Source organism: Protopterus annectens, chromosome 1.part2 (genome assembly GCF_019279795.1).
Source record: "Protopterus annectens isolate FY-2018-M chromosome 1.part2, PAN1.0, whole genome shotgun sequence".
NCBI classification, from domain to species: domain Eukaryota; kingdom Metazoa; phylum Chordata; order Ceratodontiformes; family Protopteridae; genus Protopterus; species Protopterus annectens.
Genome location: NC_056727.1, coordinates 113,145,401 through 113,166,271, shown reverse-complemented (window position 1 = coordinate 113,166,271; position 20,871 = coordinate 113,145,401).

Sequence of the window (20,871 nt, the reverse complement as noted above, 5' to 3'; positions counted from 1 at the left end):
TTAGAGAAGATGGAAAAGCGGAGTAATGAAGAAGTGGTGAGCTGTTGTAATCAAATTATGATTGCATTGTTCTATATGTGATGGCACTTATTTGGTGTGGATGATTATGTGCAGTTCCAGCATTGTTGAAGGTAGGAGTTTAGATAGTGTTTAACAGGCTTGTGTTCATAAGTTCATAGGTGTTTACCAGGCTAATGACCACAAGGGCCTTTTTAAGCCTAGCCATAAATCCCAAATCTCTGACAAGTGCTGCTACCCTTGATAAGCGTACGCATGGGCCTGGGAGATAAGTAAGCTTAGATGCTTGAGATCTGGAACGAGTTAAAAATTTTTGGTACACAGTTGGGGAGTAGTGCATCACCTGAACTGTAGTGAGATTTTTTTGTATGACTGATAGGCTTTTATTCTTTGAGAATAGGAGATGACTAGGCAAATACCACTGCATCAGTGAGAATATAGCTAGGCACGTTTTTAGGATTATATGTGCTGTTTTGAGTTAGGTGAGTTTTACTTAGTTTTGTAATTCTACCCATTGAAGGTGCTTAATGCCATGCAATGATGAAATGGGTTGGGTAGATTAGCTGCAAACTTTGCAACTTGATTGAAACATTTTTGCAACTTTAGTAGTTGAGTAGTTTGCCAATTTGTTAAAATGGGGAGGAATGTAGTGATGAGGATGTTAAAGTTGCTACAGCAACTTTCATGTGAGCATGATGTGGGAGGCAATGTTTTATTCTGTATAACAGGCCAAGATTGTTGTCAATTATGTTTACAGGCTGAGGGATATGTTGGTCAGATTTTAAATTTTCATCTCTTATAATCCCAAGGAGGTTAGTGTGAGGTACTACTTCTATTTTTGTGTTATTGGGGGTTGTAATGAAAAAGAGTTTGTCAGATGTCTCGAGTTTTTGGAGAAAATATCATTGCCTTAGTTTTATTGAGATTTAGCATGCAGTAGGAAGACTCAAGATGAACTTCTATGGAAGAGAAAGCATTTGGAGTGACTATAAGTTGGGCATAGTTTTTTTTGCAGAGCAGAATATTATAGAATCAGCATATTTAATTAGTACTGATTGTTAGCTGCTATATGGAGTTCATTAATAAAAATATTAAAAAGCAGGGGGCAAGAATAGAATATTGGGATATACTGGAAGATACTGATAGGGAAAAGGAGAAGGAGCTCTGCCAGTGAACAGTCTGGGATCTGTTTTGCATTTGTAGGTAGCGTTTGAACCATGCTATGTGGTTGTTAGATAGTCATCAAGCTGAGACTTTTTGTAGAAGCAGTTTGTTTTGTAAGATGGTAATGATTTGGATAGATCAAGGTAGACTGTTAACACTATATTATTTTTATTTTGGTTTTGCTGAATTATGTCAAGAAAAGGTAGTAGAACAGTATTAGTAGTACAATGTCCAGAAAACATGCTGGGTAGAAGAGAGGGGATTATTTGAGCAAGGAAATGAAGTTGGAAATGAATGCACTTTTTATACCTTGCATTACAGAACATCAGCAAATGTAATAGTCATGAACTCAATCATTTTAATGCAGAATCTAGTACTTTCTGGTACTGAGTTAACATGATATTGGTTGTGAAGGCTGCCAGCCAGCCAGCTAGAATTTTGTAAATAATCCTATGTCATTTGTAAATATTAACATGATCCACGGGCTTGTTTTACAAATGTAAGAGAACTATATGTTATGATTAAACTGTATATTACGAGCCAAGCTTCAAAAATGTAACCACATTGCACTCTGCTGGAGAAGAACAAAAATGTATATGGACTATATGACTGTGCAAATGTATGTTTTCATAGTAGAAGTTGGGACATACAGAGTTAACTTGCAAACTCTGAAAAAATAGTTAAACCATTTTATGAGTTTGTTTACCAGAGCTAGAAAACAGAATATCTGCAGCTGGACATTCTTTCTATTCTTTGAGACAGAGATAATTATGGGTTTCAAGGGTAAAAGCATTTAACAGTTTTATAATTCCCAGTTCCAGGTAAGCTTCTAAGAGATAAGTATTCTTCACACTGAGGTGCAAACTTTTAGGTTTCTGTTGGCCTGGAAACTGTAGGCAGAGGTGACAAGAATGATGTAATCTGAGATAACCCAGCAGAAATAGTTGATAATAATTTAAAAACTATCTTAGAGAGAATGTCTGTGCATTTTGTATTTTGTTCTGGACCTGTAAACATCTCTTCAGCACTTCTCATCTATATCTGCCTGGCTCTGTAAGTAAGACATTTAGGGCATAGTATCTCTTAGAGATAGGAATATAGCAAGAGTAGTCCAGATATTTTCTGTATTTATGTGAGACTGTTATGCAATGTTGTTTTAAAATATTTCCTGTGATTCTGAACTCTCTTGTCACTGTGAGTTAATGAGTATTGTCTTGTGCTTTTATTATTTATTATTAAACATATTTAAACCTTTTAATTGTGGTTGGTTTTGTGTAGAGATATCTAAGCACTTAGTGTACTTGCATATGTATTTGGTGAAACTGTATAGGCCACTCCTAAATAGCCTTAGTCTTGGACACACTTATCATTTGGATAATAGTAACATTACACAGTAAGATTGGGCACCATTTGGTAAGGGCCTTTATAGTAGCTGATAAGGGTGGTTGGTGACAGGTGGTACTACCATACAGTCTGGGCAGAAGGGAGCATAGCTAGTGAACCTGTGCCAGCCTTCCCCAGGAGTGTCTGTGTGTTTGTATATAAATCAAATCTCAAAGTGTGTGTGTGTGTGTGTGTGTGTGTGTGTGTGTGTGTGTGTGTGTGTGTGTGTGTGTGTGTGTGTGTGTGTGTGTATGTGTGTGTGTATGTGTGTGTGTGTGTGTGAGCTACTTGGGCAGGGACACAAAGCAGTGGTTGGACAGAGAGGGTGATGGAGGTTTTGGCATGACCACTCGGATGAGATCTGAACCCTATTGCTGTGCCAGTGGGGAGCCTTATTAGGGATCTGGAGAGAGAGGGAGAAACCAGCCCCAGACTGACTGCGTTCCCTGTGTGCTCTTAAGGGAAATTGTACTTTACTGTGTGTGTACTTATTATCCTCCCAATGTGCACATGCCTCACTGGTGTTAGTGGTGAGGATTGAGACTCCTTGATTACTGGGCCAGTGCAAGGGTGTCACACTGGTGACTAGCATTTAGCACTTTTTAACAATGGTGGAATATGCTCAACAACAGAAAGGGACTTACCACGCAAGACCTAACGTCCAGAGAGGTGGCTAACATTGTTGGAAGTTGGAGTTAGCTAGGGAGATCAAAGATTTGCACCTGAAATTATACTAGGGAAGGGCAGCACCACCCACTGGAGAAATGAGAGGGATGTTTACTACTCCCTGCTATTCCCCTTGTGATGTAGCCTGGGAGGATGTGGCTAATAACCTATCTATGAAGAGATTTTCATAATCTTTGCAGAGTTGGAATGAGGCCTTTAAAATGTAAAGATTTCTCTTGTTTTTTGCCATTTCCTGTTTTCTGCATCCAATTTTGTAATTTTCTTTCCAAAAATTGTTGCAATCACAGAGATGTTTGCAGTCAGCTGACCATGACACTGTCTTCCAGATCCTTTTAAATATTGCAGCAGCTGCATTCAAATGCCACAATACTTTGACGCAGACACCATCAATGCCTGTTGCTTTTCTTATAAGCCAAAGCTTTCAGTGCTACTTCTAGATTTTCTTTCATCAATACTGGTTGCTGATCATAACGTATAACTTGAAATGAGTGTAATCACTCAATGTAGCTCTTGCACCTTTTCTTAATTTTCTCAGCATAGATCTTTGAGAGTCTTTCTTTTTATAGTTTCATAGTTTCATAGTTTCATAGTATAGTACTAGGCTATCTGCCCTGGGGCATTTGTAAGCCTAGCCATAGTGATGTGGCTTTTGCCACCCCATGAAATGGTACAAAAATGTACAGAATAAATCTAGAATACTGTGCCTCTGTCTAGTAGTGACACAGTGAAGGTCCCCTTATATAATAGAATTAGTTTACTGTGCCCCTGTCTAGCAGTGACACACATGTGACCCCTGGGGTAAACCTACGATCTCCCATCCACTCATCAAGATTTATCTTGAAGAGAGTCAGTGAGGGGCTCTGCCTAATATGAACTGGGATCCTGTTCCAAAGCATGGGAAGCCTCTGGGTTATGAATCTAGATCTCATTGCTTTAAATCACCAGTCTTGTTCTGCCTGCCTGTGCTTGTTACTGCAGTATTTTTCCTTGTCTGGTAGAATAATTACATTTTCAAGCAACTTCCTTAGCTGCTTCTCTCTTTCTCTTATGGCATTGGCTTCTCTATGTTCAGAACAATATTGAAGGTCTCAGCAGTTAACTATTTTGATCACTTTTGCTTCTTCACTCACTTTTTTCAGGAATGTTTCACTTTCTTCAATTGCAACTTTCTTGATGCCTTCCCTATAACTCTTCTGGTGTTCTAGCCTTAGAGTTTAATAAAGTGCATCAGTTGTGCAGAGATATTTTGAAATTTGGAGGTCTATTTTCAATATCATGCTTTACTGAGTAGCTGAGTGGCTTACTCTTCTGATTTTGCCTACTAATAGCTAGTGATTGGTACCACATTCAGACTGTTTGTGTTTATTGATCTTATTGAGTCTTTCCATTATTTACTTTCATGGACATAGTCAATCTGATTTCTGTTCAACTCATTGGGTGAATTCCACATGTGCAGTTGTTGGTAATTTCTGTTCAACCCATTGAGTGAAGTCCACATGTGCAGTCATTGGTAATTTCTATTCAACCCATTGGGTGAAGTCCACATGTGCAGTTGTTGGTAATTTCTGTTCAACCCATTCGGTGAAGTCCACATATGCAGTCATTGGTAATTACTGTTCAACCCATTGGGTGAAGTCCACATGTGCAGTCATTGGTAATTTCTGTTTAACCCATTGGGTGAAGTCCACATGTGCAGTCATTGGTAATTTCTGTTCAACCCATTGGGTGAAGTCCACATGTGCAGTTGTTGGTAGTTTCTGTTCAACCCATTGGGTGAAGTCCACATATGCAGTCATTGGTAATTACTGTTCAACCCATTGGGTGAAGTCCACATGTGCAGTCAATGGTAATTTCTGTTTAACCCATTGGGTGAAGTCCACATGTGCAGTCATTGGTAATTTCTGTTCAACCCATTGGGTGAAGTCCACATGTGCAGTTGTTGGTAGTTTCTGTTCAACCCATTGGGTGAAGTCCACATGTGCAGTCATTGGTAATTTTTCTGAAAGGTGTTTAATTAAACATGTTTTGTCTTGTTAAATTTTATCAGATATTCTCCAAACACATTTCTATTACCAAGCCCATATTTTCCAGCCACCTGACATTCTTCTTTGCTGCGAACTTTCACACTCCAGTCACCCATGACTGTCAGTATACCTTGTTTGCATGTTCTGTCATTTTCAGTGTATACTCGATCACAGAAGTCATCATCTTCATCCTTTGTTGCCTGTGTTGTTAGAGTATTTATCTGAATTATAGTCATGTCGATGGGTGCATGTCATGGACAAAAAGGTACTAAGCACTGACTATTTTACATTTCATTATAGTGTTGAAAACTTCTTCTTAATTATAAATACAATAACATTTCAACCCAGTACGTAATTTTTGGTACAGCAGACCGTGTGCTCATTAGATTCAAATTGTCCATTTCAATTCAATGAAACCCAGTAGATCAGGTTATATGTATTCCACTTCATTTTTGACTACAACCAGCTTTCCTACTTTCTATGCCCCCAGCATGTAATCCATCTCTGCATTATCTAACCCTCACGTCATGCATATCACTAATGGCAATTAGATATCCCAAAGGATTTAATGTAACCACAACATCTACACTGGCTTTACTCTGAATGTTATTTTGATCTTCTTCAGTAGAACATTGAGTCCCTTCTGACCTGAGAGGCTCATCTTCCAGCACAATATTGCATTTTTAAAATCATTGTTCATACAGTTTTCATAGTAAATTACAGAAATAGATTTCATTCTTCTATACAGTAACATTGATGTTGCTTTTGTAACAAAACCATGATTCTCCACTGTGAGCACCATACCAGACTGCTGCTGCTCAGTATGGGTGGTTACTCTTAGTAGGGCACCTCAGCTGAGACCTACCCTCCCTTCCTAAACCTTGTTGATAGTTAAACTGCTGATGGCATAGCCATCAGCATCTCTGATGCATTCAACATGACTAGTGCAAACCAAGCATCTAAGGACCCAGTCTAAAAGGTCAGGCTTAAGCATTATCTAGACTGCACTCATGTCACTGTAATGCTGCCATAACCAAGAGTTGGGAAACTCGTAGCCTTTCCTGTGACTGCAAAGCAAAAGCCAAAGCTACTTGTGTTGCTAAAAGCATGCCAAATCCATCTTAGTTCTGAACCTGTACAAAGTGAAACCTGGTGCAGAATACATGCAATACATGAGATGCTTAATAATAGATGACAGAGTAAATTAGCCAGAAGTCTGCTTTTAAACAGCAAATATTGGATGTACAGCAAACATTGGCTGTGTTTATGCAGGCAAAAACACAGCAACAAACTATATGAAGTAAATTAATAAGGCTCATCATTCTTTACCCCTTTTCTTTATTTGTAAAGGAAAGAACGCAGGCCAAAAGAAAAGAGAAACTATCTACTGAAATGTAGAGACCCACTATATCAGACCAGAATAAACAGAAATTAGACTGAAAATTCTCTAGTTACTATTTTTTTTCATTCGTTTTTTTTTTTTTGCTAGATTAAGAAGTGATAGCAGGCAAGTAAACTGCTTAAGCAATGAGAAATTAAAAAAATCAGGAAGTATTGATATTAATGTGGCTGCTCTAGGTAAGTAAAATAATTTTCAGCTCTGCAGCAGAGCTGGAGAAAGCCCTCACTGTGACTCAGGTAACCTGAGTTTGAATAATGGGTCTATACTGTGGAGGAACAATATGGATGTTTGGGTTAAGCGGCCAGTGTCACCTATCCTTACTTAAGGGAGGACATGAATTTTTTGCCATAGCTGATGCACAGGCAATAGAAAAGAGAGAGTTTGTGATTACATGGCATCTAGGGACAGGACATAGCAGATATCTCACAGACATAGTCACTGAAGCATGGTGCGGTGTAGATAGATGTCATTCAATGCTCTATCTACAGGCTAGAAACATTTCTTCACCATTCCAAGTTCAGTGTCCCTGCATAGTAAGTGTTATCCCTAATCACATTATGAATTTCCTTCTTTGACTGTCACCCCTTGTGCCATGATATGTACTAAAATGCTAATATGAAATGGCAAGTCCTTCTGAAAAAGAAGTCAGAAGCTAGGTGTGAAGGAAAGGATCATGAATGAATGAATGAATGAATGAATGAATGAAGAAAAAAAAATACAAACAAAAAAACAATTCAGTGATCCCAGATGGAGCAAGCTGTATTACTCATTTGCCAGCAAAGGAGCCTTTAGCCTCAGATTTTGAATAAAAATGCTTATAATAACAGTTTATAGATGGCAACCATTCAGTTGGTTAAGTTTCAGCATACATCATTTAACCCTAATAAGCTATCCTTCAGCCCAAGAAGATAACAGTGATTTCCTGCAAAATAAGTGCTGATGGAAGTCTGGGGTAGAAGTATCCGTGTAATCCACAAGAAGGGACAACATACTAGACCTGATCATTACCAACATGGGGAGTCTATGCTCCACACCAGAAGTATATCCCTCATTGGTAAGATCAGACCATAAATTAATTTCACTGGATGTCCACATCCCGACCCCATCCCCAGCCCAGAAAACCACAGTGAAAAACTTCTCAAAAGCTAACTTCTCACTTCTCAAAACCGAAGTGAAATCCTTCAAGGCCCCAGGGCCAGTGGAAACTACGGCCCAAACTGCAAAATCCTATATAAACGCATTCTACGGACATCTCCAGGAATGCATGGATCATGCTATCCCAAACAAAACCAAGACCCAATCATCCAAAGGCAGGCGTCCAGTCTGGTGGACCCCTGCCATAAATAAACTGTACAACAGAAGGAGGAAGCTACTACATGATAGAGCAAAATCCCTAATAGGGAAGGCATCCCTGATCAGTACTAGCAAAAAATTATGATCCCTCATAAAATCCTCCAAGGCCAGCTTCGAGAGAAAAATTGCAGAGGACACCAAAGACAATCATAAGGCTTTTTTCAGTTATGTTAGAAACCTGGGATGCAACTCCCAGACTTGTTCTGAGTTGATTCTAAACGACAAAAAATACACTGAGCCCACAGACATCACCAATATCCTGGCAGACAAGTTCAGTGCAAACTTCTCCACCCCCTCCCCCCCAAAAGAGCAAGTATCTATCCCGGTAGAGGGCTGCCTCCCAAACATCTCAGATGCTCAGGTGAAGGCTGCCCTCTCCAAAGCAAAAAACACTGCTTCCATGGGACCAGATGGCGTCCCAGGTTGCGTCCTACATGAACTCCAAGAGGAACTAATCCCTCAAATAAAACAGCTATACAATCTCAGCCTCACTACAGGATATGTGCCCACAGAATAGCGTACAGCAACAGTGGTCCCACTCCACAAAGGTGGAGCCTCTACGGACCCTGGAAACTATCGCCCATAAGCCTGACTAGCTTAGTCTGCAAGGCTATGGAGAGGATCATCATGGAGCTCAAAAACAAAGACATTGGGGACCTACAGACACTAGATCCTACCCAGTTCGACTTTGTCAAGGGCAGATCCTGCCTTTTGAACCTTGTTGACTTCTTCGAAACAGTCACCAAAGCCATAGATGAAGGGAAGGTAGTCCACACAGCCTATCTGGACCTTGCAAAGGCATTTGACACAATACCCCACTCGGGCATCATAGATAAGCTATCCAGCTTAAATATAAACCCCTATGTCACAAGATGGGTTGCAAACTGGCTCAAAGACAGAACCCACAGAGTGAGAGTTGCTGGAGCAATGTCAGACTCGAAACCGGTCACAAGTGGCATCCCACAGGGTCCTGTCCTGGGACCACTCTTGTTCGGTATATACTTTTCCGAGGTACAGGCAAACTTGGGAGGACTATGGCTCACCAAGTTCGCAGACGACTGCAAACTGGGCGCCATAATCAACTCTCAAGCTGACACAAAAATCCTTCAAAAAGGTCTCACAGAGACAGATAACTGGTGCCAGCGCCGTGGTTTAAAGCTAAATGCCAAAAAATGTATAGTCATACCCTTTGGCAAAAACAATGTGCCCACAAATTACCACATAGGCGGAAACCCATTAAGTACAGAGAAAGTTATTAGGGACCTGGGGACCCAAGTTGATAGCAATCTCTCCTTTGAAAACCACATTGCCAAAGTGGTTAGAAAGACCTTCTACATAGCCCACCTCATCACGAAGGGTTTCACATCTAGATCAAGAGAGGTAATCGTGCCCCTTTATTCATCCCTCATCAGGCCCATCATAGAATACAATGCCCCTTTTGGGATGTACCTTACCCAACACCTGCAGCAATTAGAAAGACCCCAAAAGTATCTCACCAAGAGGATCAAGGGTCTCAAGCAGATGCCATATGCTGCTCGGTTAAAAAAACTCCAGCTCTACTCAGTTGCATACCGCCTACTTCGAGGCGATCTATGCCTGACATACAAAGCTATGTCAAATCCAGAATTAATGGACATGCTTCACCTCAGTAAATCTAAATCCCTTAGAGCCACATGCTCGAGGGACTTGAACCTCAGCACAGAAATAAATAGAACTTGCTGGAGGGACAGGTTCATAACACAGAGGCTCCATTCGCTCTGGAATAGAATTCCAGTTCATGTGAGGCAGAGCACCTCACTGAATCTCTTCAAGAAGAATCTCGATAGGTGGATGGGGGATCGTAGGTTTGTCCCAGGGATTACTCCCGTGTCACTATTAGACAGAGGCACAGTAAACTAAACCTTAAAAAGGGCACAGTATACTCAAATCAAGGGGTGGCGTAAGCCATACAGAATCGGGCTAGGCTTATAATTGCCCCAGGACAGATAGCCTAGTATGAACCTATGAACCTATGAACTAGGAATCACTATAAAACAAGCAGTGCATCATCCCTTGGTTATTTGTAGCAGACATAATCAGCAAACAGATGCTGGAAAAGCTCATGATGGTTCTGTTTCTGTCCAGTTCTGCTAAAGCCCATTTAAAAGATAGTAAAGCCTTGCAATCACAGCTTATCTGCAGCATCAGTGAGTAGAATCAGTTAATTCATGGTAACTGGGTAGAGTGCAACCATGTGCTAAGGCTGACTGTAACAAAGCTGCTATTCCACAAACATGGTTTATTTGTACCTAAGAGGAGAAAGGCCAAAGGAGGACAAAATCCTTCTGATAGTGGTGTTGTACCATGACAGTGAGAAAATGCCAGCACTTGAGGAAACTGGGAGACTAAAAGGGCCACACATATTAACTTCATCAACAAAAGGCTGTCAACACCACACAGCAAAAGTGCAATCATGATTGCAAGACAAGATAAGTACCTTCTGACACCATAAGTAGATGAAAAGGCCTAATAGTCTTGAACAGCAGTATAATATATACATTTGCAAACTGTGCAGCAAATAACAATGAATCACTGAAAAGTGTTCCAGCCCAGGCTTCTGTCAGTCTTTCTGGAGGCTAAAAGGACATTTTTGGTAGGAATATCAGATTCACTTATCTGGACAGTGGAAGGTGGTGGTGAGGTGGGTTGAAGGATTCCTCAATCAGGTCAAGCTAGTGATACTACTGGAGTCAAAGGATACTGTGATAGAATGTCACTAAGCAGTCATGAGTGATCTGGCATGGACACCCTAGAGCCATGTGGGCATAATCCACAGATATTATATGCCACTGCTGTGGATGTTTATTGATCACAAGAGATATACCATGACACCAAAAGAAACTAGTCTTATTTTTGAGTACTTTTATAAGGATGAAAGCACTTAACAAATAAAACCAGTTTCTGCTAGTTCACTGGTATCTCTCTCTTGTGGTCAATAACAGCCGCCTCCATGGTATAAATTGTTTCTTGGTTTGGTTCATGTATGCTACTTTTTCCAAAGAGGTGCTTTCACAATTCAGAAATGTCATGTCCAGACTGCTATGCTGGTCAAAACCAATTATAGAAAGAAGCTGGACAGATAGTATTGTGCTAGTCAAGATAATGTGCATCAGAACATTGTGGCCATCTTGTAGTTTACGAAGACCAAATATAAAAAGGTACCTAAGCACTGTCATGATATCTGGCAGTGCATGGATATCCTACCCACCTCTCCCTCTACTGCCCTTAGATTCTTCAATCGGTCTTCATTCCCACAACAGCTGTCTGTTTGCAATATGAATATTGGAAAAGTTCTTGGAGATTTGTATGGACAGGTCTGGTAGCCCTCTTTACTTCTTTTTGCACTGCACCCAGAACATCTTCTCAGGCCTCCTACTGAAAACATGCATGTAGACAACAGTGAAGGAGTTTGTAAATTATTATACCTCCCACACCACCAACATTTCAAATACAACAGCATAGTATATGATTTATAGCAGCTGTTTGACAACATTATGCCATCAAATCACAGATGTCAAGCACAAAATTATATATCATGTGCCACAGAACATATTATGAATGCACATCATTAGAACTATTTTAACTATCTAGCTAAAACATATAGTAACAGCAAATATTCCAACCAAGGTAATGGTGTGACTATGACAATGATTGTCCATGGTCATGATAACAACACATACTGTAAAATAATGGCACCCGGAACAGGAAGCATAAATACCATGACAGTACTACACACAGTTTGAAAAACATGTGCCTAGTAAGCAGAAGCCCATATGCATACATTTTGTAAAATATAAATGCAATGAGTACAGTGAGTGCAGTTTTAGACATCCCACATACATTTTCCCTGTACATTGTCATGCAGGCACTCATGGAACAGAGGTTCTAGGGGTCTACAGGGTGCTCATTCTGTACTCAGATACAGTACCATAGTAAACTGATGCTATATGTACATTGTGTCAAGCTGTACAACCGATATGACTTCAACAGCCACACATATGCCTTGTGTATGCTCTTTTTATTGACAATGGCTAGTCTAGAGATACATTTCCTGTAGGCGGCCATTATTGTACACCGATGAGAATAATTTGCTTACAGACAACATACCATTAAGTAGCCAATGTACTCAATTTCAGAGGTGTGGCTCATGATCCTGGGAAGAGCCAACACCTGTCTGCAGGTGTTGTAAGAAACAGAATAAGCAGATATACTGCCCTCTACTTTATCTCCAGGTCTATAAGGAGCTGCAGTCTCTTAAGTTGACAGCTTTACAGTTCAGACCACTCATGTAAGTACAGTTTCCCATACCTTAGTGTGCCAGAATCTGCAGCTTTGTGCTTTCTGATCTCCCAGATATCTGCCAATGACTGACTTTTGGTCGGGGAAAAGCAGTAAATCAAATTTTTCTTTGGGATAGTTCATGTTCCACAAAAGAAAAATGATATCCCACTGTCCTCATAGGGCTCTAGTCCATTGTGCTCTTCTGTTCAGGAGCTATGGCGGATGCTATAATCACGTGGGAATGATGAAGAGTCACACCTAAATTGCACCTCATTCTTTGAGTCATCTTGTCCTAGCTTCTGATCCATGATTGTGTGCTTCAATGAGCATACAACCATGGATCAGCAGCTAGGGCAAGATGGGGTAAAGGATGTTTGGACCCCGCTGATTCGCCCCTGGACAATTCGCCCCCAAATGTATTTAAAACATACCTAGAGCCTGTTTACTGCATTTTTTGTGTTGCACTTAATTTAAAACTGCTTTTTCTTAAATTGCATTTTTCCTCCTTCTGACCTAGCACACACGTGTTGGGTTCATTTATTGCACTGTTCTGACTAGTTTGCTACTTGTGTGTCTCTGCTATCTTTAAACAAAAACAACAACAACAAAAAATCTTGCTATTTTCCCACTTTCTATAATTTAAAAAAAGTTCAGTTACAGAGTTGCTGTTCTGAACTGTTTGTAAGTTTCTTGGACGCCAGTGCTTGCTTGGGCTAAAGGGAAGTCTCTGTGTTCACCAGTGGCAGTGGTTAACACTGAGCAGCCTGCCTGTCCCTGTAGGAGTGGTTACTGCCTAGAAACTGTAGTTTTATTGGCCATTTTGGGTCAATTCCAAACTCCTTGATCTCTCTCTCTTAAAACCCTGCAGCTGCGTGGTTTTGGCATCTTTCCAGGCTTGATAGTTGTTGCTGAAGCACCTACCAAGAGGAGAAAATGCTGAGAGAAGAAAGGAGCCACTTTTGAGATTTTAAGTATTTTCTTGTGATTTATTTCTTAGAAAAACTGCATTGCCGCCTACTTTTCGGCATTTTCTTGATTGCAAAAGTTGATATCTGGGTTAGAAACAGTATTTAGAACATACCTAGAGCCTGTTTACTGCATTTTTTGTGTTGCACTTAATTTAAAACTGTTTTTTCTTAAATTGCATTTTTCCTGCCTCTGACCTAGCACACACGTGTTGGGGTAATTTATTGCACTGTTCTGACTAGTTTGCTACTTGTGTGTCTCTGCTATCCTTAAACAAAAACAAAAAAACCCCAAAAAAATCTTGCTATTTTCCCACTTTCTCTAATTTAAAAGTAAGTTCAGTTACAGAGTTGCTGTTCTGAACTGTTTGTAAGTTTCTCGGAGGCCAGTGTTTGCTTGGGCTAAAGGGAAGTCTCTGTGTTCACCAGTGGCAGTGCTTAACACTGAGCACCCTGCCTGTCCCTGTAGGAGTGGTTCCTGTCTAGAAATTGTAGTTTTATTGGCCATTTTGGGTTAATTCCAAACTCCTTGATCTCTCACTCTTACAACCCTGGAGTTGCATGGTTTTGGCGTCTTTCCAGGCTTGGTAGTTATTGTTGAAGCACCTACCAAGAGGAGAAAACACTGAGAGAAGAAAGGAGCCACTTTTGAGATTTTAAATATTTCCTTGTGCTTTATTTCTTAGAAAAACTGCATTGCCTCCTACTTTTCGGCATTTTGTTGATTGCAAAATTTGATATCTGGGTTAGAAACAGTATTTATAACATACCTAGAGCCTGTTTACTGCATTGTTCGTGTTGCACTTAATTTAAAACTGTTTTTTCTTAAATTGCATTTTTCCTGCCTCTGACCTAGCACACACATGTTGGGGTCATTTATTGCACTGTTCTGACTAGTTTGCTACTTGTGTGTCTCTGCTATCCTTAAACAAAAACAAAAAAACAAAAAAACTTGCTATTTTCCCACTTTCTCTAATTTAAAAAAAAGTCTAGTTACAGAGTTGCTGTTCTGAACTGTTTGTAAGTTTCTTGGAGGCCAGTGCCTGCTTGGGCTAAAGGGAAGTCTCTGTGTTCACCAGTGGCAGTGGTTAACACTGAGCAGCCTGCTTGTCCCTCTAGGAGTGGTTACTGCCTAGAAACTGTAGTTTTATTGGCCATTTTGGGGCAATTCCAAACTCCTTGATCTCTCTGTCTTAAAACCCTGCAGCCGCGTGGTTTTGGCATCTTTCCAGGCTTGATAATTGCTGCTGAAGCACCTACCAAGAGGAGAAAACGCTGAGAGAAGAAAGGAGCCACTTTTGAGATTTTAAGTATTTTCTTGTGATTTATTTCTTAGAAAAACTGCATTGCCGCCTACTTTTCGGCATTTTCTTGATTGCAAAAGTTGATATCTGGGTTAGAAACAGTATTTAGAACATACCTAGAGCCTGTTTACTGCATTTTTTGTGTTGCACTTAATTTCAAACTGTTTTTTCTTAAATTGCATTTTTCCTGCCTCTGACCTAGCACACACGTGTTGGGGTCATTTATTGCACTGTTCTGACTAGTTTGCTACTTGTGTGTCTCTGCTATCCTTAAACAAACACAAAAAAACCCCCCAAAAAATCTTGCTATTTTTCCACTTTCTCTAATTTAAACGAAAGTTCAGTTACAGAGTTGCTGTTCTGAACTGTTTGTAAGTTTCTTGGAGGCCAGTGCTTGCTTGGGCTAAAGGGAAGTCTCTGTGTTCACCAGTGGCAGAGGTTAACACTGAGCAGCCTGCCTGTCCCTGTAGGAGTGGTTACTGCCTAGAAACTGTAGTTTTATTGGCCATTTTTGGTCAATTCCAAACTCCTTGATCTCTCTCTCTTAAAACCCTGCAGCTGCATGGTTCTGGTGTCTTTCCAGGCTTGATAGTTGTTGCTGAAGCACCTACCAAGAGGAGAAAATGCTGAGAGAAGAAAGGAGCCACTTTTGAGATTTTAAGTATTTTCTTGTGATTTATTTCTTAGAAAAACTGCATTGCCGCCTACTTTTCGGCATTTTCTTGATTGCAAGAGTTGATATCTGGGTTAGAAACAGTATTTAGAACATACCTAGAGCATGTTTATTGCATTTTTTGTGTTGCACTTAATTTAAAATGTTTTTTTCTTAAAATTGCATTTTGCCTACCTCTGATCTAGCACACACATGTTGGGGTCATTTATTGCACTGTTCTGACTAGTTTGCCACTTGCGTGTCTCTGCTATCCTTAAACAAAAAAAAAAAAATCTTGCTATTTTCCCACTTTCTCTAATTTAAAAGAAAGTTCAGTTACAGAGTTGCTGTTCTGAACTGTTTGTAAGTTTCTTGGAGGCCAGTGCTTGCTTGGGCTAAAGGGAAGTCTCTGTGTTCACCAGTGGCAGTGGTTAACACTGAGCAGCCTGCCTGTCCCTGTAGGAGTGGTTACTGCCTAGAAACTGTAGTTTTATTGGCCATTTTGGGTCAATTCCAAACTCCTTGATCTCTCTCTCTTAAAACCCTGCAACTCTCTTTTTGCACTGTCTTGCACACAGAGCAACGTCGGGCAGCGCTGCTTAAACAGGTTTAAACTATTCCTGGCTCCACAAAGTCTGCTCTTCACTTTTTCCCTTAGAACTGCTCTAAATCTCAAAATAAGCACTCTATTTTCATTCTAAAGTCCTGCACTTGCTCGTATAAGTAATCGCATAGGTAAACACTAATAAACTTAAGCACTACATCCTCTTATACTCCTTTTAAGCACTTGCTCCCTATTGGTTCTTTCTGATCAGTCAATAAGTAGTTCCCTATATTATTCAGGCATGTCCAAAGGTCAGTTTTTGGTTTACTCTCCAGTCCAGCTGGTGAATCTGGGAATCTTGAGGCAATGTTACAACTGTCTTATGTATACAGACCACCCTCTCCTCCTCCCAACAAGCTCAAATATATGTGAGAGATGCAACTATATAGCCAAACTGGAGGCTAAGCTCTCTCAACCCAATACTGGCACAGCCTGTCAGGAGGAAAAGGTAACCACACACACCACAAATCCAGTCTCACATAGACCTATCACATCAGCAAACCAAACACATAAACACACAAAAACATACTCAGAGGTTCTAAATAAAAATCTGCCTAAGCAGCAGACCTCCAAAGCAGACATCCAAGCAACCCCTACCATGAAACAATACCCACGTAGCACATAGCTCACAAAGTTAGTGTGCCACACAGTCACAGCCCTTAATGCTAAACAACACACTTAATGCACTTGTAATAGGTGACTCTATTGACAGACACACTGACGTCCCACTCACCAGGCTGAACAAGGAGAAGGTCACTGTAAGCTACCTGTCGGGTGCCAGGATCTGCCACATAACACAAGCACTCAGGTCACTCCAAAGCAAGTACAAATATGTCCATGCTGGTGTGAATGACCTGAGACGTACCTCCCTGGACTACATGAAAAGACATAGAGGAGCTCTCTGAACATGTAGCCCAGGCCAGTATGACCCTGACCTTGAGTAGCATCTTACCCTCACCAAGAATGATGCCACAATATGAAGACAAGATGATTAATTTCAACAATTGGCTTAAGTATTGGTGTCATTCAAAGGAGATCCAATGCCTGTCAACCTGGGATGACATGCTCGACAAGCCACGATGCTTCGCTAGGGACAGCTTGCACCTATCACCCCTGGGTTTTCGAATACTGGCAAAGGCTCTTGCCTCCCCCATAGTGCCTTTTTTAGGCAAGACTCAAAAGACAAACCCACCTCCATAGACAACACAAAGAAAAAAAAACTAAGCGTAATGCTGCTGAACGCCAGAAGTCTAATCCTCAAGATGCAAGCACTCAAGACTCTCCTCAGTATGAAGAATATTGATATCTGTGCAGTAACAGAAACCTGGTTCAAGGCTCCCGAGATCACCCCAGCACTAACAGGTTATAATTCATACCATGCTTTTCGGCCCCAAAACTCGGACCGAACCACAAAAGGAGGGGGAGTATCCATATTTATCAAAGATACCCACACCTCCAGGTTAGTGGCACTGCACAAAGCATCGGAGACCATCCATGTGCAACTAACAGTGGGCAAAACTGCCTTTCAGTTTGTAGCCTGCTACAGACCACCCTCCCAAACACAGGAACCTCACTCGGCTTTCCTGAGAACACTGGAGAATATGAAGGTCTCTCCAAACACCATTATATTGGGTGACTTCAACTACCCAAACATTGATTGGGAAAACTACTCAAGCCCAAACACCCTCACCCAATGGTTCCTAGAATTTATAAACTCAAATGCTATGGAACAACTGGTCACCACTCCCACAAGAGGGGAAAACATATTGGATCTGGTCATCACCAACATGGGGTCTCTATGTTCCACCCCAGAGGTATACCCTCATTAGTAAGATCAGACCATAAACTAATCTCACTGGACATCCATATTCCATCCCCACCCCCAGCCAAGGGAACCACGGTGAAGAACTTCTCAAAAGCAAACTTCACACTTCTCAAAACTGAGGTGGAATCCTTCAAAGCCCCCGGGCCAGTGGAAAATACGGCCCAAAATGCAGAATTCTTTACAAAAGCATTCTATGGACACCTACAGGAATGCATGGAGCATGCTATCCCAAATAAAACCAAGATTCACTCCTCCAAAGGCAGGAGACCTATCTGGTGGACCCCGGCCATAAATAAGCTATACAACAGAAGGAGAAAGCTACTACATGATAGAGCAAAATCCCAAAAAGGGAAAGCGTCTCTGATCAGTACTAGCAAGAAGCTACGGTCCCTCATAAAATCATCTAAGGCCAGCTTCGAAAGAAAAATTGCACAAGACACTAAAGATAATCACAAGGCCTTCTTTAGTTATGTCAGAAACCTGGGTGGAAACTCCCAGATATGCTCTGAGTTAGTGCAAAATGACAAAAAATACAGTGAACCCACAGACATTGCCAACATCCTGGCAGAAAGGTTCAGTGCAAACTTCTCCCCCCCCCTTCCCCCCAAAAGAGCAAATGACTATCCCAACAGAGTGTAGCCTTCCTGAAATCACAGATGCACAGGTGAGAGCTGCCCTCTCCAAAGCAAAAAACTCAGCATCAATGGGACCAGACGGTTTCCCGGGCTGCATCTTACACGAGCTCCAAGAAGAACTAAACCCTCATATAAAGTCACTGTTCAATCTCAGCCTTACTACAGGATATGTACCCAAGGAATGGCATACAGCAACAGTGGTCCCACTCCACAAAAGTGGTGCCACAACTGATCCTGGAAACTATCACCCTATAAGCCTGAATAGCCTGGTCTGCAAAGCTATGGAGCATATCATCATGGAAATCATAAACAAAGATATTAGGAACCTCCATTCACTGGATCCTACCCAATTCGGCTTTGTTAAGGGCAGATCTTGCCTCTTGAACCTGGTCGACTTCTTTGAAACAGTTACGAAAGCCATAGATGAAGGGAAGGTAGTCCACACAGCCTACCTGGACCTCGCAAAAGCCTTCGACACAATACCCCACTCGGGCATCATAAATAAGCTCAGCATATCAACCCCTATGTCACAAGATGGGTTGCAAACTAGCTCAAGGATAGAACCCACATGGTCAGAATAGCAGGTGCCATGTCAGACTCTAAACCAGTTACAAGTGGCATCCCACAAGGCTCAGTCCTGGGACCTCTCTTGTTCGGTATATATTTCTCCGAGGTAAAGGCTAACATGGGTGGACTATGGCTGACCAAGTTCGCAGATGACTGAAAACTGGGTGCCATAATCGACTCTCCAGCTGACACAAGCATCCTCCAAAAGGGTCTCACAGAGACGGATAACTGGTGCCAGAGCCATGGCCTAAAGCTAAATGCCAAAAAGTGCATAGTCATCCCCTTTGGGAAAAACAAAGTGCCCACAAATTACCACATAGGTGGTAATCCATTAAGTACGGAAGAAGAGACTAGGGACTTGGGGACCCAAGTAGATAGCAATCTCTCCTTTGACAATCACATTGCCAAAGTGGTTAGAAAGACTTTCTATATAGCCCACCTTATCACGAAAGAGTTCACATCTAGATCAAGAGAGGTCATTGTGCCCCCTCTACTCATCAATTATCAGGCCCATAATTGAATACAATGCCCCATTTTGGATGTACCTTACCCAACACCTGCAGCAACTGGAAAGACCCCAAAAGTACCTCACCAAGAGGACCAAGGGGCTCAAACAGATGCCCTATGCAGTTCGGCTAAAGAAACTCCAGCTCTGCTCAGTTGTGTACCGCCTACTCAGAGGCGATCTGTGTCTGACGTATAAAGCCATGTCCAACCCAGAATTAATGGACATGCTTCACCTCAGGAAATCCAATTCCCTTAGAGCTACATGCTCCAGGGACTTGAACCTCAGCACAGAAATAAATAGGACATGCTGGAGGGACAGATTCATATCCCAGAGTCTCCCCTCACTCTGGAACGAAATCCCAATCCATGTTAGGCAGACCCCCTCACTGACCCTCTTCAAGAGAAATCTTGATGAGTGGATGGGAGATCGTAAGTTTACTCCTGGGATCTCTTCTGTGTCCCTGCTTGACAGAGGTACAGTAAACTAACCTTAAAAGGGCTACCTTCTGTGATCTACTATACAGAGGCACAGTCAACTAATCTAAAGGGGTGGCGAAAGCCAAACACACTCTGGCTAGGCTTATAAATGCCCTAGGGCAGATAGCCTAGTATCAACCTATGAACCTATGAACCTGTGAACTGATTCAACCCCGGACGGTTGGACCCCAGTAAAATATGAAAAGTAAGTGAAGCTGGACCACATCAAAGCAAAAATAGAAATGAAAGACTGTCTAAACATTCTTAAAATTGGTTTAGAAAGTATTTCTTTTCGATTTATGTGCTTCAACTACACTTACTTTAAACTAAGTGCAAATTGGAACTTTAATTATATATACAAAAACAGTAAGGGCCAAATAAAAAAAAAACGTTTGCTGATTAATCTGGAAGTTCAGGACATTAACTAGTCCAGAGTTTCCGTATAATGATAATGTTATTATTACATAAAAATAAAGACAATTAGTGATAAAATTAGTAAAGATTAAAAATAAATTATATTTAAAAATGAGAACATAATGGGCAGTCATTTTGACTGATGTCTGCTTTGCTGTTCTGTTTGTTTCCCTGCTGAAGTTAATAGGCTGTGGGTGTAAGCTGTAGAGGCACTGAGTATTGTGATAGTGAAATGGATGTTTGGCCCTATAATTGCACTTCTAAGCTTTGAAATACTTGTTGATACTTTTTATAAATAAATTCTTGAGTCCTTAAAAACAGTGTTTTACTTAGGAATGTTTGTGCAGTGCAGATGGATTAGACTATATTGTGTGTATGTTTGTCTTTGCACTCTGCAATCAAGTCAAGTCCTCTGCAGCACTACACACTATCAATGTTGCTGGAAATCAAGAGTGTTTGCATTTACTCATACATCCATATCCACTTTCCTGAGGTTCTGATGTGTTTTGATGGTAGACGGTAGGAAATGGTGAAAATTGTATGTTGCTGCTTGAGCTTTGCTGGCAGTAT